Source organism: Xiphophorus couchianus, chromosome 8 (assembly GCF_001444195.1).
Source record: "Xiphophorus couchianus chromosome 8, X_couchianus-1.0, whole genome shotgun sequence".
Taxonomy (NCBI): Eukaryota; Metazoa; Chordata; class Actinopteri; order Cyprinodontiformes; family Poeciliidae; genus Xiphophorus; species Xiphophorus couchianus.
In genome coordinates, this window is record NC_040235.1 from 8510125 (window position 1) to 8535261 (window position 25137).

At 38.4% G+C, this 25137-nt stretch overlaps 1 protein-coding gene across 12 annotated transcripts in view; it reads right to left on the reverse strand.

Annotated features, from left to right (window-relative positions):
• Nucleotides 1–25137, reverse strand: part of vav2 (vav 2 guanine nucleotide exchange factor) — a 204796-nt gene that overhangs the window by 117447 nt on the left and 62212 nt on the right. The window lies entirely within an intron of this gene.

A 25137-nucleotide genomic window follows, 5' to 3' on the forward strand; every position in this document is an offset into this window, starting at 1 on the left:
CCTTTTCAGCCTCATTAACAGGTCCACCTCCCAGCCTTTGATTAAGATCACATGTACTAATTGTCTGGTGTTGTAGGTAAATACTGCTGTGTAGCCTTTTGCCATCCTCTCCATGTCTCATTATCCCACAAAATTAGAAAGCCAATTACAGAGCATTACGTTGACGAGGGGAAAGCTACATCCCAGCCAATGTTAAAACCACCACCCTGTCCACATGCAGAGCTGTGTACGAGTTAGATGTGTTGAGTGTACAGTTAAAGTGCAAACCATCTTTAACCGTGGCAAGAATTAGTTGCAAATAATATTACCTCTGAATTGCGTTGCTCTTGAAAGTCACAGGATCTAGGTGTGAAGACTCAGATAGAGACGGAAAAAGGTTCATTTTGTCTCTGATGAAATACTTCTGTGTTGACTTAACTGCACTATCCTGCTAAAAAATCCAAGTTTGTCAGCTTTTTAGGAGAAGCCACCTGATCAGATTTTTATTTTTATAAGTTCATGGTGCCATGCTCATTAACAAAGGTCTTTGGAAAGGAAAAATCCCATCAATTTGGAAAGTGCTACCCCATGTTCATTCTTCATTGGCAAAAAAATATCCATTAGCATTACTGGACCAAAGTTCATGTTTCCAATTAAAGCCCCAGCAAAATTGAACAATATATTTTCATTCGTTGTGATAGGACAGAAAAAGCATTTTACCAAACTTTAAAGTTGGCCAAATTAAATCAGGGATATCAAACTCCAGTCCTCAAGGGCCGATGTTCTGCAACTTCTAGATGTGCCTCTGCTGCACCACACCTAATAGAATAATTAGGTCATTAGCAAGGCTCTGGAGAATTTATCTACACAAGGAGGAGGTAATTAAGCCATTTCATTCCAGTGTTTTGTACCTGTGGCACAACTAAAACCTGCAGGACAGCGGCCCTTGAGGGCTGGAGTTTGACACCTGTGAATTAAATGAATCTCCTTTCCAACAGGTAGAGTTTAGCTAAAAGTTTAAGCATCTCCCACGCAAACCAGTAGCTGATTCCAAAGCAAAGGAGCCTGGAAACTAAATTCTCTGCCACCCAAATCTGGATCTGAGTATTCATGGAACAACACAGTTAACCTGTGAACTACAACTAAAGGGCTTTTGTATGGAATAATGAGCTGATGGAGAGCTGTAAAAGTAAGCCGTATAATGTTTTAATGTCTCCTGGAATACCTTTATAATAATAAAGTCTTGGAATATTACATTGGCAAAAGTAGGCTGTTTTAATGATTTGGTAAATGTGTGAAGAAAAGCCAAAGTTCTGCTTAAGAACGATGACACGGTTCTTCATAGTTTTCAGGAGATGAAGACTTTAGAGACATTTAGAGAAATGATGAATTCATAATGACTTCAGTATTAGCTGAATGCAGGGAAAGAAACGAGTGATTCCTCCAGATCTGTACATTTTTAAGACAGGTGATTAGTGCCACTTTGATTCAAAGAAAGGCACAACGAGCTGGGTATCACAGGCATAATGATGAAAGCAAATTTCATTATTACCCAGAAGCATTACAGGGAAAATAGAACTGAACCTATAGCTTAACCCTGAGGGACACCATATCTCACTACATGAGGAAAGTGTTTGCTACTGCAGTAAAATATTAATTATGTTTTTTACATATCTTTACCATGTGTGCTATTCAGTCAGAGGAGTGCTCAGATTGAATAAATTACCTTTTCTCCTAAGATAATTTATTATTCCATGTGTTGCCTTCATCGTTATAGGAAAACCCCAAAAAGCAACTTTACCTCAGCATAACAACAAAAATCTCAAATGAAAGCACACAAATTCAAAAGCAGTGAATGCTGATGATGAGGAGTCATTCACTGCGAGTGTGGTCTTCATTAAATTGCCAGATCTAGAAATAGATGTAGTAGGAGGAGGAGGTGAACAAAAGGATGGGGGAGTGAGGCACAAAGCAGTCAATCCCCCTGAGAGAACTGCTAACAGACAAGGGAGCAACAAAAGGGGACATGGCAGCTCTGGTCAGGTGAGGTCACCGTGAGGACAACAAAGACATCCTCAGGCGCAGGCTGTTTTTTTCAAATCTGGCTTCAAAACTGACTGTGATTTAACATTTTTTTTCCATTTATATCCTGAAGCTTCAGAACCTGTGTATTAAAGGGTCACTTTGTATGATTTGATTTCCACCCTAAGGCTTTTGATATTTTTTCTTTCACATTCTTCATAGATCCTGTTATATTTTCAGGCTATGCTTTATTTTTCTTTTGTTTTATTTTTTTTATCCTATGATAATTGCCTTGGGCATCCTAGCATTTATATGTTGAACTTTATTCTCTCTTCCTTTAACCCATTTTGCCCCTTTATCTCTATATTTAATATTTTCTTGAAGTTTAATTTTGGTGCAATGACATGTTTCCCAAAAGGCTAAATTTGAAAACCATAAACAGAGGAAAATGTCTGCAAATTTGTTGGAAGAAATAATAATCTTGACAGCCTACTTTACAAGATAAAACTGTATAATTGCTTGTTAACACAAAGAGTCAGTAGCACAGTAGCGACTCAACTGTAGTTAAAAGCATCAGAAATGGGGAAAAACAACACAATTTAATTGACTTTGAGCATTGCATGGTTGTTGGCGCCAGAAAAGCTGGTCTGAGTGCTTCAGAAACTGCTGATCTGCTGAGATTTTCACACACCACCATCGCTTAAATTTACAGAAAATAGTTCAAGATGGAAAAATATCCAATAAGAGACTGTTGGGTGGTCAGCAATGCCTTGCTCATGCTAACAATCTCTTTTTGCAACCAAGAGAGATGGCATAGCATCTTTGGCAGCTGGTAGGTTAAACTTTGAAGCAGATGGTCTACAGGAGGATAAGATCACACCGCGTGTTACCTCAGCTGGTAATGGGAACCTGAGGCTATAATTTTCACAGATTCAGCAAAAGTAGACAAATTGGACAATAAGGCATCGTAAACACATTGGAAAATCTGATGAGTCACTGTTTCAGCTGCCAAATTCAGGTGGTAGGGTATTATCTTGGCACTTTTGGGTAAATTGGTACCAACAGACCATCATTTAAACACCACCACTTCCAGAATATTCACACCTTCCTTCTTAGATGTGAAGCCAATAACTATGAGGCAACTGCGTGGATTATGCCAATAACCTCTGAAGAATGTGTCCAACATCTTGTCTTAATTAAGTTGGAAAAAAGAAATCTAACCTAGTAACAGCAAGTAGGCAGAGGCTTCTGAGCGTTTTCCAGAGTCATTCCTCATGCATAATCACAATAACTGCTCAGTAGTGCCAAAAATGATGTAAATTAGGCACGTTTTGTCGCCCCTTTTGGGTTTAATTTGAACAAATCAAGTTATGTTAATCTGTGCTGGTCAGATAATGTGCAAGAATTAAGAAAGAAGATGTGCCCCAAGCCAATCAAGGTAAGGGCGCTTGTTTAGAGGGGAAGCCTGTCTGTCAGCCACTGATAAATGCTTCCATATAGCATATCTCCATAAAATCTGCCTTTATCAGGGACTAAAGGCTGCTCAGTCCAGCCATTAGTCATGCAATTTATGGAACAGCTTGCAGGCTAAGCACAGCAATTCCCAAGTGTACCTGCCCAATTCCGGGCAGATTAGTTGAAAATTAAGCAGGTCAGGTTTTATTTTTGCGCCTGATGATTGGTTTCCGCTTCAGTTCACACCCGTCTGATCTTCCGCAGCTCACAAAGCAATGCGCACCCCACCTTGGCATTTCCTTTATTGTTTCTACTGTCGCAGCATACAATAGATTTAGCCATTTCCTCCACCCAATGCTGCATTGTCAGCAATTCAGAAAGAAAGCGTTGCCCTTATAGAAAGTCTATTTATATAAACCCAAGGTTTACTTTGTTGTAATGAGTCAAGCAATCCTTTTACTTTTCTTAACATGCATCGCCATTTTTTTCCCTGCTATCAGACAGCGGTGTTTTCCTTGACAATTTGTAAGTTTCTGCCAGCTCCCGCTTACAAAGGTAAAGATGTTGTCAGGTGGCGGAAGACAAAAGTCAGTCTGCCACCTCCACAACGAACAAACCTCACAAAACAGCCTGAAGCTTTTGTTGATTTTGAATTCATTTGTGTCAAGAACAACCCACCAGAGGCCTTATCTGCAGGAGCGAGGCTGTGGTGGAAAGTCTGAGGTAAAAAACAGATGCGCGAGAGAGAATCAGACAAGGTCTGTTTCTTCTCCTTGTTTTTTCAGTTCTTTTCTTTTTTGGAGGGGCGGGGGAAATTTCTGACTCCAAACTGGCATAATGCTGCACAGTGAGAACATCAAGCACAAGGCTAATGGTTTCCTGAAAATACTTTCTAAAATCTTTATAAAAAGCAAGGTCTCCACTTGGAGGTGATTTATTACTTTTAGTTATATGTTGTGATTGGTTTGAAAGGAATCATCAATCAAATCTCACTCTTTGGCTAATGGGGAAAAGAAACAAAATGGGATGTTAAAAAAAAAACCGCAATGGTGACGAGCCTGCTATCGGTTTCCCTCACCTTTTGCATCTTTGTCACTAAAAACTACATCAGATGTGGACATTAGAGAGAGTAAAAGTTCATCCAAGTGAAGAAATATATCATTGGCAAACAGAGTTATAATGTACAGAACCTGAGATATTAAATCCGCCAAAAATGCCATCATGCCGACTTCCATACGATAGATTGTGCACCTGCAATCTATGCCTACAAATTCATCCATCCATCCATTCATTCATTCATTCATCCATCCATCACCTTCAGTTTATCCAAAATTGGGCTGCTGAGGCAACTGGTCCATACCTCTCCCCAGCAACACCCCAGAATAATTATGGGATATCCCAAGGAATCCTTGTTCATATGCGATTGGCAGCTTGTCCTGCAGGTTCTGGGTTTGCCCTGAGTTTCTTTTCAACCATAAGTGTCCAAAAAAAAAACCCCTCAACAGACGTTTTTTGGTGAGTAGTAGCAGCGGCTCTACTTGTTTATTCGATTATGATCCACATCTCGAGACCATAGTTGAGGGTTGGAATACAGAAAGTTGACAAATTTGGACTCTACTTAAAATAGGATTTAGAATCAAAAAGTAAATGTCTGGAAATGACATCTCTCCTGTTTCATAATGTTTTCGTGCAATGACAAATTCCTAAAGAAAATGCAGCTTATTTTACCAAAGAAAAGATTAATCTTCTGGTTTTCTGGAACAAACGCAGTTTCTGTTTTGGCTAAAACTCTCAATTGCTTATAGCCAGAATCTGTTTTTAGTTGAAAAAAAAAAAAAAAGGTTTGTTACTGACCTGTTGCTTCCATTACCTGGCAACTTACTACCCGTCAAACTGGAAAGCCCAATTCCCATCACCAGCTGATAGATGGAACTCTTTAAATACATCCTTGTATGCTTTGTAATGCGTTTTGTAAGTTTGTAAGCTGGTTTAATACTATGTGGCAAAAATCAAGCCAGCATCCTTCACCCGGATTAACACCCAGTCCCTGGACGATGGGAAATAAGGAGTGGGCACTCATTATGCAATTGCAGCTTAGGGAGGACGGGGATCTCTATCAAACTCCAGATCATGCTATAGGATCTGACATGCTGTGATAAATGATTGCCCTTTTACAAGAGAAATGGTGGAAGGCTCTTTAAGGCTAACTATTCTCTTGACCAAGAGAGGGTAAAAGTCAGAGGAGAAGCCAGAGATTATATAAATAGGAACCTTTTCTTCTTGTGCAGGAAGTGTGAGCACAAAAAAGAGAGACATTTCGCTCGGCTCCTTCTGTGAGTTTTACTCCAAAGAATTGGAAATTAGTTGCTCCAAAATGGCCCCGCTTCCAGCACAGCTCGTCCTCATGTACAACATTTTCATATCAGATAGCACAAGGCTAAAAAAAGCAGTTTGGATGACAGTTCACTGAGAAACCACGCACAGTTCTCGGAACATTCGTGTTTCTGTGAGGTGGCCTTACCCAGAAGCGGGATGCTTTAGTTATTGGAAAATCTATCTCCCAGTCATACATAAAGATACTGCTATTTAAGGTCAGGAGCCTGAGGTAAGAAGAGAGATGAGGAGGTGAAAAGGCAGGGAAGAAGAGGGAAACTGCAAAGTAAATCTGCAGCTAGCCGGAATGCAAACTGTCTCTTCGTCTTTTCATCACTTTCACCAAGGACTGTGTCACTGACTTCAGCAACACACAGCATGACAGAAATAATCCCAGCAGTCGTTCTTCATCAGCTGATGGCCTCTAACATCACTGCACCCACTGGAACACTGATATGATAAGAGAAAACTCTGACTGATGGGCTTTTTAAATTTAATGATGTCATTTAATGTGAACGAAGATCAACTTTAGTTACAAAGCTTCAGTTCCTTATGCTCTACTCAATACCTTTCAAAAGAAGATGTAAAACAGCTATTGCTTAAATTTTGCAGCTCACTTTCACTCAAGGCAAGAGTTTGTATTCCAGTTCCATTCAGGTTTAGGTAAGAAGTCTTGCACTTGTTTATACCAAAATGTCAATCTTAACTGCATCCAGACGAAGAATAATTCAGTCATTAATAATTACAATTCTCATTCAGAAATGTTTAAATTGCTTTTAGGCTACAGAAGAACAGCAGATCAAATTAGATAGAGCTACTTTCTAAAGCACTCCACACCAAATTAATACAAGACTGGCCAATATCGATAAGAAGGAAGCTGAAGACCCACCAGCTTTTTTTTTCTCCACCAACCATGAGGATGTTCAGCTCGTCTTTATAGAGAGAAGTGGATTATATGGCAAGCCCAAATATCATCTAATGGTAATAAAGTCAAAACTACGTATAACATAACAATGTAAGATTGACACTTTCCTGATCTTTCAGAATGGAATCTCATAATTGCAAATACTTTTAACAGAGTAGCATATAGAAATGTGCAGAGTTCAGCAATGAAAAGCAAGTTGCAATTCAACCTGCAAAAGAATCAAGAGCATCTTCCCCATAGCAGTGTGCACTTCTTGTAAGTACGAAAGTGTGTCAAGGTCACATTAGAGCTTAGATACACCAGCCGTCTGATGCACAGATCCCCTCATGCATGGAGCATTACGGGGTCCCAACCTCTGGAACAGTCTCTGTTCTCAACATGCAAGATTATCTTGATAGAGCTGACGAAAGTCCAGCTCCTTTGGCCTGCGGAGATCTGACTTTGCCATCTCCTCAGATTAAAAATACAAATCATCCTGCAACAAGCAATCTTAACTGAATCCACACAAAACCAACTGAACTCGAAAACTCCCGTTTCCTTTTTTTAATCACATTTTCTTAACCAGTCTCTGTGCAGTAACATTAAATTTCTGCATTTTGATATTAAATTGCTTAAATATGTGTCGCTGTTTGATACAAATGAAAATGTTCAGCTGAGCAGAGCATCAGTTTGATACGAGCTACTGAGTTTCCAAAGGGCACATTAGTATGCACAGAAAAAGCTAATGAAAAGTTTAAAAACATTTTCTAGCTACTGTCACATTAAACAATAAAGGGTGAGAAACAAAAAGTTTGAAAAACTCTTTACTTTGAGGTTAATTGCAGACCATTGTTTTGTATTTTAGCTAACCATGCCAGTATGTCAATATTTGCTTGCAAATTTTGCCTCATTTCTCCTCCAGTCAAGAAAGAAATTTATGATTCTATTCTTTTTTGTGTCAAATATTTTCAAAGTAAAAAAAAGGGTTGTAGGTACAATAATAAGCAGGCAGCTGCCAGTAAAGCTTACACAATCCATCCTAATTTTAAATCCCTTAGCAACCACAGTCGGCTCACAGAATTCAGATACCAATTTATTTAAAGACAGACACTTCCTTGTCCATTTGCCAGTTCACTTTGGGGAAGAAAATTAAGCAGCTATTATTGCAGCAATATTTTTTATATATATATAATTTGCACAGCTAGTTGGCAACACTTGGAGAAATATGGAAGTAAAAGTAGTAGACAGTAATTCTAGTGATTGTTGCGAACTTAGAAAAGCAACATGTTTTCATTGATCTGCGAGGCATAGGGTGTTTTGAAAAGTGATTAATAGTAATCTGCTGACAATGTTAAGCGCTTTATGGCTCTGTTCAGATAAATAAACATATAATGTGCAAATCCAACACATTTCTATTGTGTTTGCCCCTGTTATTATAACTTTATTTTATTTTTTTCAAACACCTGTTCTGAGATGTCAACAGATATGCCTCACCAGTAATCAAATACCCAGGTGGGATGACCATAGAAGTTAAAACATCAAATCATGTATGCTAAATTTCCCCTAAAATTCAGAATCGATATGCTATACACTAAGCACATAGAAGGAGGCAGAGGACTAGTTAGCATCAGAGCCAACGTCCCAAATGAAACAAACATTCAAGCTCCAAGAATACATCAGGAAGATAGAAGGCCCCAAGGCATGAAGAGCTGAATGTCAAAGGCAAAGGAAAGTAGGAGAGAAACCATCATGGGAGTTAAAAACCCATCCACTGGTTCTACCACAGCTGATGTGGCTGATGTGACCAAATCTTGTCAAGGACAAGAGAGAGTAGGTCTGAAACACGGTGCAGAATCAGTAAAGTAGCAGGCGTTGAGCATTTCAGTGCTCATTATCTTCATTTGTTTTTTTAAATGGCAATAGGCTCAACATCATCATGTAAGTGTCAATTTTATGCATTATTTTCCCCACTTTTCTGTATTGCAAGGAAAATATTTGTTGAATAAGCGTCCAGAGTGATGTACTTGAGGCCTACATGTCGGCATGGAAACACAAGCACAGTCGAACTCAACGTATTGCTAATGTAGCTAATGGCAACATTCTGTTTTCTGCCTTTTCAAATTTTAATGGATGTGACACAGAAGACTATAAAAAATGCAATAACTAACTGATCATTTATACATCAGCATTTTAAACTAATAATAAGAATCATAATAAAAACAATGTTTCAGTGTAGTTTTTGGAGACATGTTTCAGCGGTGTCCGTGTTCATTTATTTCTCTTTTCTTTGATGTTGCCGTTACACAAACCAGCACATTGTGTCCAATGAGACACTGTAAATGACACAACGCTCAGTTACTGCACTCATAAGCTCACTAGCTGGCTTACACAGCATAACAAGCTCTATCCAGGTCATTCACACACTGGCACACATACACACCCCGGGTTAACGACATGATGTTCTCTCCAGCTGACTCACTTGAGTAAAGTCATGTCAAGAAAGATAAGTCACTGAGTGAAAGGATGAATTCCTGCTAGTGTGTAAATGTGAACATACTGTATGAACGCTGCTTCATTAAATCATGCAACCTAATGTGTGTTCAGCATGTCTGTGTGTGTTTCTTCTGTTTGTGAGGCTTTGTGGGTGTGTCTGAAATGAAGAGTGAGATAGATCCCCCTTGCCTCCTGCTTCTGCAGTGTGAACACCCAGAGAGCGAGCGAGCTGCCAGGACTTCCACCGTGAGTAAAAACGGAAACAAGTGCTTATGGCCCGTAAGACTTTCTTGCACGAGAGCAATTTTCCATTTCTGGGAGCGAGCCCCAGAACAAGCTAAAAGGAAAAAAGCAGAAGTGAAGAAAATATTTCAATCGCACTTAATCATCCCCGAGCAGGACACAGAACAAGCACAGAAATGCCGTGTGACAACAAGGGAATCAAAGTATATTAGAGCAAAGCCTGTGGCAGAGACTTTCCTCTGTCATCATAAAAAGTTTTAAGGTTCAAAGGCAAGCAATTCAGGATGAACTTGTGAAATCATCTCTAATAAATATGGACCAGAAGATAATTTATATCACTCAGACCTGTAAAATAAACAAATAGTTTTCATTCAAAATTCAAATAAAGCAAATTTAGTATTCAAACTTGACTGTTACTGTCAAAGTGTCTCAGTTTTATTACTTTTAGCAATCATCTGCAACATTCCCCAACGAATGCAGACCAGTGTAACTACATGCAAAGCTGTGAGCACACACACAACGAGCACACTGTTCTGCTCAGGATGGAAAACTGCTGTAGAGGGAAGTCTGACTCTGCCAGCCAGATAACAAAGTCTACAGTGTGTGCTTAGCGTGTGGGTCTAAGTGAGTTGGCCTTCCAACAACTTTAGAGTAGTGTGGGCAGTAAATAATTGTACTGTATGTACAAAAGTTGTGCACAGCTTGGGACCTTTTTGCTGCAAAAAGCAAATAACGTTGGGTGTAAACTTCAACCCAAAATGGTTCTGTTTCCCATGAAAATGAGAGAATATGAACTGAAAGGCCAAGAGCTGCATTCATAAATGTTTCAGCAGTAAATCTAAATTGTCTATGTTGGCATAATTGAATTTCAGTGTTGATGTTTTTGACCCGAGCATACTGACTGAGACAGAGGTTGTGCTAATTTGGTTAGGAACTTGCTTGACTGATCAGGACTACCAGTTGTTATTTTACAATAATTCATCTAAATGAACAAGAACAACATAAGGTGTGCCTCAAAGCACTGTTTCATGACCACTTTTGTTTCAACTCTTCATTTTCAGATTCTGGAGGTCATACTGATGACACATAGATATGTTTCTTTCTCTACAGAAACTATGCAAATTCCACAGTTGTGTTGTTTTTGTTAAGTTCTTTCTTTGCTTTTATTTTTCTTTACCATTTAGCTGATTTTGGTACCACAAATATAGATTACAGTTAATATTCACAAATAAAAAGACACATACATATTTATTTCTCAATGTCTGAAGTTAAACTGGACCAAACTTTTCTTGCTTTAGATCACTTAGTCACAAAAGTTTCTATATGCCAGAAAACATAGCAAGAATTTTCTTTTGTAACTTTCTGTGAATTCAAAAGGCTAAAATGTTACAAATATCACCCCAGCTGTGATATGACCACTGCACTGCCTACTTGTTTCCGTGTTCACATACACCCAGTGTAAATGAAAGTGTAAGTGATTCAACAAGTGTACCTAATAAAGTGGCCAGCTGGTTAGAATATTAAGTGCAAAACTGGCCAAAGGAAAGAAACATAAGAGAAGATCATTAAGAAAATGTTAATAAAGTGGTTGGCATGGTTGCAGCTCGGTCTGGAACCCTCTGAGTCTGGAACTGAGGGGATTATTGATTTCTGCCATTCAGGGCCGACAAGCCGAGTCCAGCTATTAGCTTGCTGTCCTGCCAGCCATTGTCGGCACTGAGACCACACTCCTTCATCACAAAGGGCACTAAAGTGCTCAGAAGAGTGAACACATGTCAGCCTCAAAGGAAATGATAGGAATGTCCCTCTTCAATCAGCGTTCTTGTTTCCCGTTTTTGAAAGTTCTCCCTAATTCAGGTCAGATTCTCTTTAAATTTTCACTTTTTTGTAGCATTATCTCACCTGTCAAACAACTTGACCTCTGTCTGGCGGTGTTTTCTAGTCTGAGTCTGCTTTTGCTAAATCTGTGAGCTCCTGTTCCTTGCATGTCCTCTCACTTCATCACGCTGTCTGTCCGGTTTAACCTCAGATTTCTTGTTGCACCTCAGAGAAGCAATGAGCACTAAAACTGAGAAAGGTGCACTCATGTTTTGTTGAACAAATGCTTGCAAAAACTGTTTTGATTAATATTTAATATTTTCACACAAATATACAGTAGAACCATTAGAAAAACAAAACACAAAAGTAAAAGAGTTTACACTGGTGCACAATGTCTGTGACAGTGAAAAACGATATTTGAAATATTTTGCCTAAAAGAATCTAAACTGCAAGAGACTTTTTAGTTTATCTTCATCCATCTGTCACCGTTCTCTCTGTAATGCATTCTCTGGCGGGGGGCAGCCATATTTATTTACTACCAGGCCGGGGTCATGCCTGACTTTGTTACGTTGAGCAGGTACAGACAGTCTTGCTGCTGTTAATTGAAGCCCAGGCAGATGGAGCGCAGCAAGGGGGTGACCAGGCACAGGCAGGGAGCTTCATCTTATGTCCAGAAAACCTAGAGGCCTTTTTTGGAGGTTGAATTCAATTGGTTAACATTTGTGCTACTGTTGTTGAAATGTTTGAAGGTGGGAGTAAATTTGGATTGTTTAAATTAAATAAAGTTTAAAATTATATTTAAACTTGCTTGAGGTGTACTTAAGTCAAAGCAGAGTATCATGGCGGTAACGCTTTAAAAAGTTCAGAACCAGTCATCTTTGCCTTTTAGTCTTTAATGCAATATCAAGGACACTACCTGAGTGATTTGAGTTTGTAGCAAAGAACATCTCTACTCCTCCTAAACATGTTTCTGGTGAAACCCTTGATCTGTTTAGCTGTGTCATAATATACCTTTGCTGCAGTTTGGTTTCAAGACCAACACTTTGCTTTATTCTAGTGATTCTTAATTTTTAATTAGATGTGACAGAAAGCGACTTTTCAATTCTTATGGAGCACAGAATAACGCTGTGCTTCCCCTCCCTCAGTTGTTCCCTAACAGCTAAAGAAACAGACCGTTAGCTGTTGTAGCGCCATTTATCATAGTTATTAAACAAATAACTATTGTTTAATAATGGTTAATATGAGAATTATCACTGTTAATCAGCTGAGAGCAGAACACAAATGTCTAATAAAATATACAATAAGCACTTAGGGAGCAGTGTTACTTGGGATTATTATTATAACTGCAAAAAAATATATTGTTGAATATATAACATTTATTCTGCACACACTGTAGCCCATGCCTATCAAAACAACACTAAATAATTTATTAAAATAAACTTAAAACCATCTTAATATACAGTAAAATTATAAACTTCCCTGATTTTACTTTTTTTTTTACATATATGTTTGAGATAAAATGAACATTGTTCTTTTATTCTATGAACCACAGGCAACATGTCTCTGAAATTCCAAGCAAAAACATAGTATTTGAAATGGTCAAAATAACAAAACAAGTTCATATTCATTTAGAAACAACAACACTAATGTTTTAAATCAGGAAGAGTTCATAAATCAGTATTTGGTGGAATAACCATGAGGTTTTCAATGGGGTTAAGTGCAGTGGTCTCTTCATTTTTCCCAGAGCTGTTAAAAGATTGAGCAATAAATACACTTTTTTTTATAACAGCTTGCATGTTCCCTTTTAGCAAGAATCGAAATATTGTTGGTATTCCAAAAACGTGGAGGAAACTTTCCCCCTAGCCGACATGCAAGATTTACAACACGAACAGCTTTTCATCGCTGCTACCTGTTCCAATGCACCTGCCGTGAAATAAATGAACGAAAGCACTGAGGAGGGAATCAGTTTAGTGGCCACTGCAGGGGACGCTCATAACACCCGGCAAGCTGCCCAGTCCCACACAATAAGAACCCTGTCTGGCGGTTTTTTATTACCCGTATCAAATTACAGAGTGCTACACCACAACTATGAAAAAATTGTAAAAAAAAAAAAAAAAAAAAAGAAAAAACTTCCTTAGAAAGACTAGAAAAGGGAAATGGGGCCAAAAGAAAAGTGTGAGAATCAACCCGAACCTGGTGAGGAGAAAATGAGCTGAGGGTGGAGGCCATCTCGACCAAGTGTTGAAATTCAGCAGGAGAGGCAAACAGAGGGAAGGATGTGGATTAATGGAGGCCATAAAAAATGAGCAAACTAAAGCATCTCACCATTTTCAGTCTGTTGCCAACATTAGTCCCTACAACTTTCCTTAACACATGCGGTGAGTGATGAGAGACCGTGTCATCTATTCAAGACTAATTTCCATTTTACAGCCTTTTGATAAGAGGAATCGGAGAGGACCGGCTCCAGCCGAGACTTTATGGCCTCAGTGTGTGTGTGTGTGTGTGTGTGTGTGTGTGTGTGTCACAGTGATGTGCTCACATTGATGAACTGAACCATACAAAAAGCAATGACAAATTTAATGGCCCCCACAGACAGTGCTGTCAATGTTCCGATTGAGTGAAGTGGTTATTTCCCCTTCCACGCATATGCATATCTGACACAGTAATTTTCTAGTCAGAGCAAGTGATAATACAGCATTTATGTGCTTGACTGAACCTTTTGTACTGATACGGAAAGATGCTCTTGAGTGACTCTAATAATGCAAATGATGTGTGGATGATTTTGTGCTTTTATCTCACCGATGTACAATTCAAAACCTGTTGTGAAAATTAATTTGTATCCAAGAAAATCCAGCCAGGGAATATTTATTTTGATTACAGGTGAGCACAATTTTCCGAAAGTGAATCTGACAAAACTTCTACAAAGTTGGCATTTGACATCTCAAAGAAAGTATACATAGGTAAACATTTCTTCTTTTTCAAAACCTTGGCAGAATTTTTTAGTCGTAATCTAGTTCTTGCTCACAGGCAGAAAGAATGGATACTCAAATCCTTTGAATATCCAGGTGGGTTCTCTCTGAATAGGCATTTTGGGGGTCTATAAAGATTTTTCAGTGACAAAAATGTTGATATTCCCAGAGCTGACTCGCAGAGTAAGTGTGAAGTAGGACACAAGGAATAGCTCCACTGGTTATCTGTCCAAACATATTACCAAATCATGATGGGAAAAGACATTTTTTAGATCACTTTCGTGGTTCCCAGTACTGAGAATACTGCAGTTTTGTGCTGCTACCAAGTAGGAAAGTGTCCCTGAATCCAGCTTTTCTGACCATGATCTTGATCTCTCACAAGGCGAGAAGTGTCCCCAGAAAATATAATTTATATAATTCTAGCGTCACACACAACAACTCTTGTGTGCAGGACTTTATGCGAGTAAAGCAGAGCTCTCTGACTCGGCCCTCTCAGACTTGCAGCCAATCCTTAATGACTGGCTGCAGTTCTGACAGTGAACACACACTCCATTTACACAGCAGGGATCGACTGGCTGCCAGAGATCCTCACCCTGTCTGCACCTGCTCACACTGCAAGTCCAGATTCCTGAGTACAAATGTTAACAAATGCCTTTATTACAGAAATTAATCTCATCCATATTTGATAGAGAAACTGTTATTCAGCTAATGTTACAATGCAAATTATTTCATGACAAAAAAATTAATGATCACAAAATCTGTGAGTTATTTGACAATTTTCTCCTAAGAGAGATGCAATAAGGAAGAGTATTATTGATATTATTATTATTATTAGTAGTAGTATTTTTATTGTTATCCATTATTTTTCTTTTTTGCATACGCTTAATACAGTTCTGGGAAAAATTAAGAGACCACTTCACTGAACCTATACCTATAGGGAGCAAAATCAAAGAATCGGATCATTTTAAGTGGTCTGTTATTTTTTCCAAAGCTGTCTGTTGTTGCTAAAAACTAATGGAAATAAAAACTATATATTTCTAGTAAAATTCGCCTGCTGTAATCGGCTTGTTTGATTGTTTTGTTTTTCAGCCAGTATTTACAACATTATGAAAAGTAATGGGAAATTAACATCAAACTGAGTGCAGATATGTTTGTATTACATAACACAAAATGTCCACTTATTTATGCGCAATTCATGAGCGTAGCATGCTCGCATTTCAGCATTCCCTGTGAGAACTTCTTACACAGTGAACAGTAAAAAAATGAGAATAGATTCCTATCTTTTATTCTTTTCACATCACAATGATTCCTGGGAGATTGTACTTGCCAATCACTGCCCCAACCACTGGAGGACTTCAGGATCAGAAACTGGGGGAGGGGAAATAATGAGCTGCTTCCAAGGAATTCACAGACTCTTGGCTCAGCGGGGGCTCTTCCCATTTATCCCCTGACATTAGTCGCGCTACGCTCCGAATACGCCACCCAGACGATCGGGGAACTCCCTCCTGTGACCGACGCCTCCCAAACCAAAGGCAGGAGTCTCTTGTGATCGCGCCTCAGCAGCCTTTTTGGGCCATCAGCACCACGCAGCCGAGAGGCGACACTTCAAAGAGCCAAACTGAGGCCAAATCCGTTTGTCTCGCTCTTTCTGTTTCTCTAGCAACAGAATCCAACACTCGCTTCAACAAAGAACGAGAGGATAAAAAAATGAAGGATAGATTCAGAATCAAAAGGCCAGTAAACAGTTTGTCATGAACGTCATTATTTCTCTATTTCCTTTATTCCCTGCTGGTGGATTTAAACGTTTCTGCTGCTGAATGCTCGCCAAGAGAAAACAGCAGCTCAATAAAATGAGAAGATGAGAATTAAATAAAAACACAATGTCACCTGCTGTTGACAAGGTCATGACTAATCACGTCATAATGACCTGGGAACGAAGAAAAAAGGCTCTTGTGGAAGTGACCTTTCATTGTGATATTTAACAGAAGGAAAGCAGGTATCTAGACATAAAATCAGTATTGAGATTTACAGAAGAGGTTTCTCACTGCTAGAAAATCCTGAGTCAGTTTTTTCTAGAAAGAAAACATATAACACACAGTCATGTCCAAACTTTTTAGAGCACAAGTCAAATAGTCAACTTAAAGAATATTTTTTCTTACTTGCTCGACATTAAACTAAGCCTGCAGTATTTTGATCAAACAATGAAATGTGATTGTGGTAAAAAAAAAAGAAAAGAAAAAGAGATCTGTATATTCTTGTGGATCCAAAACATTGAAATGGGTCCTGTCAGTTTTCCTTATTAAAAAAAAATCTAATATTTTTTTTAGGTTAACTGCTTTTAATTTACCTTGTCCAAATAAAAAAAGTAAAATCTACTGTTAATAACAATATTAATTCAATTACATTTTCTTTGAAAAAGTTTTAGAATGAAAGTTGCTGGTTGTTATTTTGGTTCTATTTACCAAGAAATTAAATAAACATAAATGCATGGTTAATAAAAGACCAATATAGTGTGTTGGTCTTTCCATTTTCCATTTTTAGAAGAATTCAGTTCTTTAATTTACATGCATCCATCTTCCTATTAACTCTGACACAGAATCATCCTCTCATCATGATGCTGTTACAACCATATATTAGTGATGAGAGTTTGTCAACTAGCCTAGACCAGCCGTCGCTTCACCACAAATTATAATTCTGGCTACCAAAACCCCAAACTCAAACTTGAAGTGTGAACACCTCAGACTTTTGGACTCCTGAACCTTTTCCCCAGACAGGAGCCCAACCCTGCCCCGCAGTCACCTGTTTCCATGGCTATCAGGGTAACGAGCTGCTGTAGCTGAAGCGTTGCGGGGGCGATTAGAGGGGTCTAAAAAGACAGGAGAGAATACGGGGGGAGCGATCCCATTTATAATTCATGTCAAGAGAAATATCATCAGCGCTGTGCCGTTTTGGAATGAATTATTGATTGTGTCTTGGAAGCTTTATGTAAAAATTTGCAGATGGGGGCGGTCCTGACGGACGGTTAAGTAAAGTACAGGGGCAAGGGAATAGAAATGACAACCACAGAGCTACTTGGGAGAGCCAGGGAGTGAGTGTCCAGAGTCGAGGAGTTAAATTTTCCCCTTAGGGGTGAAGAACCTGTTGGGGAGCTGAGCCATACTGGAGGAAAGTAGAATATTTCATTGTAATACTTTCTTCTAGTGTCAGAAAATGGTCAAATGAGAGCTAACAATAGGGAGAGCAAGTTAAAAGTGTACAAAAGCACATATTACATACAGCATGTGCTGGCATATATATGTAAACACATCCACCTGCTTCACATAAATGTAAACATCTCACAATAAATCTCAAAACACTTAACCCCCCCACACAAGGTCATGTGACCATCCACTTAAAAACCCACTCAGGTACTGACAGTAAAGGACTGCTGCTCAGGACGTGGTCGCTAATGGAAGGGGACGGATTCATCTGAAATGCTGACTCCAGCTGATTGACCTCTGAACCTTCCCCCTTCCATCACTTACAGGAAACTCCGTCTCCGCCTCGAGTCTGACGACCAAGAGTCGCTACGAGAATTTACAGCAACGCCTTCAGGCTCTACAGACACCGCCAATGTTTTCAAAGAGACTTCTGTATATTACAGTTTGTAGATATTACTAAACATAAAAGTCAACATTTCATGAAGCAGAAGACTGCAAAAGCAAGTATCCAGAAAGCATTTTTTTTTCTGGATTTTCATAATAAAGCTTGAAGATACCCTTCAATATAAAAGTTTCAATATTTCTTCTGAGTATATTCCTACCAAACAGTTTGCACATTACTAATGGGACTAAACTATTGCTGAAAAATAGTGAAGTTGACCTTTCAAAATAAAACTTGCTCTAAAATAGCATGAATATATAAATATATATATATAAAATAAAACCTAAAGATACTCTTCAAAATAAAAGCCTTTATGTTCCATACAAAAGATTATTGCAAATTTATGTTTCACAACATTAATAGTATAAAACCAGGCATTAAAAATGCATCATTTTACCTTGTAAAAATAATGTACGTATATGCAAAGGAACTCTAGTACAAATTTAAAAACATTTAAACCAGAATGAACAAGAGATTATCTTAGACTTTCAAAATAAAATTGACAGATTATAGCAAACAAGGATTTTTTAATGAACTGGATGAGGAAATTGAGTATGATCTTCTTAAATGAAACCTAAAGATGTTTTTATAAATAAAAGCCTAGATTTTTGATACGTGATTTCATATGTAGGTTCCATATTGCTTCAGAAGTCATTCTGTTGGCCTAACAAACAAAACATACAAATATTTATCAAAATTAAAGTTAGGCTAAAACCAGACAACAAACATGTCTTATCTTTTGGGATACATAAAAAGACAATATTTTTTATGTTTATATTTTAGTAATCTTGTTCTAAGAACTTGTCTGCTATGACCTTTCTGTGGCATGCAACAATTCTTGAAAATGAAACAAGGACAGCAAAAAGGTCTGAAAGTTCAATGCTCTGTAAATTGAAGCTCTTAAAAGTAAAATAATAATAATAAAAAGAACCACAAGGCCGAGCCGAGGGTGTGCAACGGAGGCTAAAACATGCAGGCACGTTCCAGATGTTTGAGCACTGGGCGTGGAGACTAAAGAGTCGGCTATTTTCAGCCACAGAGCGCAGAAAAGGAAATGAAAAGGAGCAGAGTTCAGCGTGCGCTGGTTTTGGGGCAGCCAGAGAGGGTAATCAAACACCGCCGTCCAATGGCAATCACGTCGCCTCGACACAATAGTGGCTCGCCTGCCCGCTAGCTCTGTCTTATCACAACACTCTCTCAGTGAGAGAGGTGCGAGATGAATGAGAGGGAAGTGGAGGACAGTGAAGAACGGGAGGAGATGGATGGGGAAATAGAGAGAAAGAGAAAAGCAGCAGAAATAGGAGCGCTTGGTACAAATTAAATCTGGGGGTTGGTGTTGTTGTTTCAACTGAGCTTCCTTCATGTTATAACACACTGGCTGTTTGGTGGTGTGTTTTGAGTGTTTGACCACAGAATGATGTGAGATGAGCTCTGATGCAGGTCAAATTAGTGGAACAGTACAAATAGTTCCTCTTTGGGAATTTCATGCAAATACTTCCAATTTACATCTCTAGGGACACAATTAATCCAACATTTTGTAGAAAATACAGCTTTATTTGTGCAAATCCTTAACTCCTGTGCTCTTGACAAGCATTCATACTTTTATAACTTTTTTTGGCGTTACAATCGCACACTTTTGCACGTGCTTTGAAATATCCCTCTCTGTGGCACATTGCTTCATCTGAGTAAACTTTTTTTTCTTATACTGTAAATCTGCCAAGATTGTACCGTCTCTTTTTTCACTTTCTATTTCTAGAATTTTACCATGGTGTGAACCTGCATGCCTCAGCTTGCCAGTCATTTTGCTGCTGGTACACCTGAATTTCCCCACCGAGGAACAATAAAGGTTATTTCTATTCTATTCAATGCTGCTCTTGTTAATGCTCTACTTGCCCAGACTGTTAGCTTAGGTGGATGGACATGGATGAATTAAATAAAGCACTAATAAAGCTACTCTGTTTTATTATGGGGATGGTTGGTTCAGACTGATGTGGTTGGATTAGTCTTCAACCATATTGGGTACTTTTAATGTGGTGACTTTTGAAGGCAATTTGTTGCACTAGATTTTATGCAGAGGTATCAGAGTTAAGAAGGGTGGACATATACAGATATAAACTATATATTTTTCCTCTTCCCATCCATAATTACGCACTACTCTGTTGGTCCAAAACCTAAATTTTCCAATAAATACGTTGGTTGTATTATTAAAAAATGTAAATGATCTCAAGGAGAACGTCTCTGCAAGGTAGTGCTTTTGTGTGAAGCAAAATCTTTAGCTAAAGAATCAGCCAAAGAGCGTCTGTTTTCATGTTGAAGGACTGATTTCCATTCCAACGCAGCGCACAAATAAAATCAATTCACCTTGACGCTGTACCTTGGAGTCAGTGAGCATCACCTTGGCGGCTCGGACACTTCACAAGTCAGTTGCGTCTCTGAGGGTGTTCTGGTGAGACATTCATTTCAAACAAACGATGCAACTTTCTTTAATGAAGCCTGCAAATCTGTCAGAGAGCTTCCTTCCTTCACTGCTCACAGACGGAAAATTACCAAACTGTTGATAGATGGTTAACAGGTGCAGGCTAATTATGCTAATCATGGCAACAGCCAAATAAACTGATTGCCATGTTCATTTAAATGACAGCAATGTTCCTTTGGTGGCTAATTAAAATAGGTTGGAAGACAGGAAACGAGGCGGCTGGGTTTGGAGAAGAGAGAGAGAAGGTGTTTAAATAGAAGCCTTCTCTGGGGCCTCAGTAATAAGCTGTATTTCATTGGTTTAATGATGTCATAATGAATTTCTAATGATGGGGGATGGGTTAAGGTGAGAGAAGAGACGAGTGGTGAAACAGGCACGAACCTGTAGATTTAACATCTGCAAAAAGAGTGCTAACCAGGGAGCTTGAGTTCATGCTAATGCAAAGTAATGAAAATAAAAATTAGTAGAGGACATCGAGCAGGTTATGTGCTCCATCTGGTTTAGTACTAGCCCAATGTGAAGACAAAAGGGAGGGCTTGAAGGCGCAATTACTTTTTATCAGCACCGCGCCTTGACAGGTTTGGTCTCCCTTTCCTGGTGACCTGGGAAAAGGCATCATTAGAGGAACTGGAGGCCAGGAGGGCTGACTTCTGGGTCGGTGTAAAGGAGTGAAAGGTGAATACAGGGCTGATTAATGTTTATAGAAGTAGTAAAGAAAAAAGTCGCCTTATCAGCCCCTTCTTTCGTTACTTTCACAGTCACAGCTGCTTTACTTTCCTATGTCTCAAGTACACTTTACTTTAACAAATGCATAAGACTAACTCTTTTTTAAGAAATTGTTTGCTCTTGAACTGCACCAACACCATCAGACCAGGAGTAGCAAATCTGAAAAAGATGTAGAGAATTTGATGCAAATCTGTGAAAAGCAAGTATATCATCTTTCCTCATGTCTAAAGAAAACTACAAACAGTTTCTTCAAAATTCATACTCAACAATGTTTTTCAACCATGTGTTAGGGTTACAAAAGAGAGTATTACCAAAAGTTATGTTTTTTAAAAAACAACTGAAATGTTTCTAGGTATCATTCAAAGACTATATCATATAATAAATAATGTGGTAGATTTTTTGGATTGGGGTCACTACCCCAATTTTGTACAACAGAAACTGACCTTTTTTAAAATATATTTTGGCTACACCCAATGAAAAAAACATAAACAGGTGAATAGTGAACCGTGAAATGGCGGAAGTGGATTAAGGTGATGTTGATCCCATAGCACTTTTACTTCAGGTTAACACACAACAAGAACTTGTGTAGTTACCAACACTGGGATCACTAATGTTAAGTAGCTTCCTGTTTGGGTTCCCCAAAGACTTATGAGCCGCTAGAACATTGACAAACAACTTATAAAGGCAACCTAGAGTTTTTGGTCCACAGACATAGCGAATATATACTCAGACCATCAGCGTAATTCGGTATGATTGCTATGGACAGAGGCATTGGGGGTTAAAGTGAACGTAGAGTCAACCCACTGCCATTATGCATCTAGACTACTAAGTCTTTGAAGGACCACAAATCTGTTCATAACATAAATATTGTGCAAATGCTAATTTTTTAAATTTAAACCAGAACAGTTTAAATTAATAGAGCTACACAGAGTTTATAAAGTTTTGTTGAGAATATTATGACACTGTTAAACCTCGTTTAGTAACTAAACGTTACCATATTGTGGGAATTTCACATCTGCTCCATTTACAACAACACAGGAAGAAACACACAAACAAGACTCTCAGAAGGATCTTTGGATTGGATTAACTATTACTGATGTCAATGACAATCTGATAAAAGCTTAATCAATAGCAACCTAAAAAGTAATCTGAAATCTCAATGGACCTGTTATGATTCAATTTAAATTGACACTAGAAGAAGATTTTTCATTAGGTTTTCTGACTATTTCTTCAAAACATAATGCTCTGTTTGCAAGCCATTTTTGCACCTATTGATGAGAATATTATACAGTATATTCTTTATTTCTTGTTGATGTTCGTATCCACAGAGGGGAAAAAAAACATGCTGAGACCTGAGAATGTGCAAGAAAGAAAGACCTACCTTTATTATCTGTTTCTGAGAAATTCTGACCATTTAAATGTATGCTACATCACAGGGATCTACTCTGTTCAATATATTATAATGTGATGTTTGCCCTTAATGGAAAATCAATGGTGAGACAAGCCCGCCACTGCTGAGACCATACTAAAGCAATTTCTAAATTGACATATGGAGGGCCTGCGTGATTGATTCTGACTGCTGTTGGATTTTAATACCATTCACTGCGAGCTCATTGACTGTCAGACGTCGTCTTGTGGTTTATCTACAAACTGCCAAGTGAGTCCTCGTCTCCTTTTTCTTCTCTCTCATCGTTTTTCTGCTCCTTATTCGTCTCAGTGCATGCTCCAGAGAGTTGATAAGTTTGGATTACAGCAGATATGTTTGATAAATGAGCAGAAGACTTTCCACAAATAACAAAAGCTAACAGTTTATTCATACTTCACCCTCCTTGTTTTAATAGAAACTTATGCTCGTTCGGATGAAGCGGCACATTATTAACGTTCCCAGCTGCATCAGCTGTCATCATGAATTGAATGACATCATGCCATTACTAACAGCTTACAAACTTAGAGAGGCTCTCGCCTCTTAAACCAGACTTCTGTGTGGAGCTACACACAACTTGGAAAGGGATTATTAAGAGGAGTGAAACACTCTGTCTTTAGCTGAAGCCAACAGGAAATGTTTATCCTGGATTAAAGACCAATCTCTTTATTTCTCCATTTTTGTATAACAGAAATGAGATAATAAGTCAATTTAAGTGTTTGACCCTACTGTGTGCTTATTTAACTTTCATAACCTTTTCAGGCCTGATGCCACTTGGAGAGACTAAAGGCAACGTGGAGAGAAAGGCTCAGTGAAACATGCAACATGTTCAGATGACATGTTTGATGGATGGGTGGATGGATGGATCCATCTGTCAGTCAACATGTCATCCATCCATCCGTCCGTCCGTCCGTCCGTCCATCCATCCATCCATCCATCCATCAACATGTCATCCATCCATCTATATCCATCCACCCATTCATCCATCCATCAATCAACATGTCATCCATCAATCAACGTGCCATCCATCCATCCATCCATCCATCCATCCATCCATCCATCCATCCATCCATCCATCCAATCTGCCATCAGATAAATATGATCAACCCTTACATCCAGCAATCCACTCATTCATTCATTCATGCAAACCAACAATGTCATTAATCCATCCATGACTCAGTACCAAATGAAATGATATCTGCTCTACAACAGATGAGGAAGGGTAACTATCTGGATGTATCCAGAGCCATTTACTGGACCTGAAGTGTTCTAGATTATTCCGTCTTGTGTTAGATGGCCCATTTTACATTCAGCAAAATAGCTGCGTATAAAGGTACGAAAATAGAATTTGATTCAAACTTGAAGCCCATTTAAAGCTAGCAGGGCTATATCAGGGTTGTTTTGTTTGTTTTACCACATCCAGAGAGCTTTCACACATGCGTGTCATTTAATCACTTCTTTTAAACCATCCTTCATGATCCACTTTTGAACCTGGAATATTCTGAATCGCTGTAGAAAGTTCCAAAAATCACAGTGCTTGTCTCATTTTCCTTACATGGTAATGTCTAACTAGCATAGTAATCACATTATGTTTCAAAACAGAAAACTCTGAATGCTAATAGTTTAAGGAAGACTGAGCCCTACTTTTCCCCCGCTGAGAGGTAAATGTGAACATTTTTCAAGCAGCATGCAGGTCAATGATAATTAAGCACCTACCAATCATCAGCAATTAGTCTGTAATATGTTTACATGAATGCTGCTGGGAACAAAACTGCAAAGCCAAGTGGAAACAAAACCCTTTCCATCTTTAATATGACATACATCCTCTACAATTCAACTTAATGATGTAAAAAAAAAAGCCTAATACTTTGGTAAAGCATATTTAATTACCTACATTCAGAAACGTTTCTTATTTTTGCATGTTTTTTTTCACTTTCCCTGTCTCCTTTCTTTTCATAAACCATCTTTTGACTGAATGAAAATACTTTTTCATCTACGTCTGCCAGGGGTATGGATAATTTTAAGCTCAATTGTTAGTCTATTAATGGCTTTTGGGTCATTCTTTGTAAAATTAGATCAATTCTGATCTTTCTCCATCCTATGTTTTAATTTAAAAGACACAAATTAACAAATGTAAGACAACAAAAAAACCCTAATAGGACAGCTGAACTTTATTTTAGAGAAATTGATTTCACTATAAACAATAGGAGGTGAAGTATAAACAAGATATTTTTTAATGCATCTTTTGTTTGCTTTTTAGTTGAAACTTACAGGATTGCATAACTTAAAAGGTTGAAAAAGCCTTGAAATTAGTTTGCATAGTCTCATTTTTGTGTTTTTTCCCTCCTTTTCATGAGTATAGGACTTAGCAACAGCCATCCAGTGACATGGAATAAGATTGCTGACCTTTAGGTGTTACATTAAATGCTCATCCAAGCTCTCAGCGCCACACCGGGGGTTAATGTAACAGACGGATTTGGGTCTGAACTACCTTTAAACTCAAGCTAAGCACAAAGGGATGCTGATCTGCACTTTAGATGAACTCACACATCCCTGCACTTTTCTATGCACACACATGTCCAACACATAAGGAAAGTCCAAACAGCAACAATAA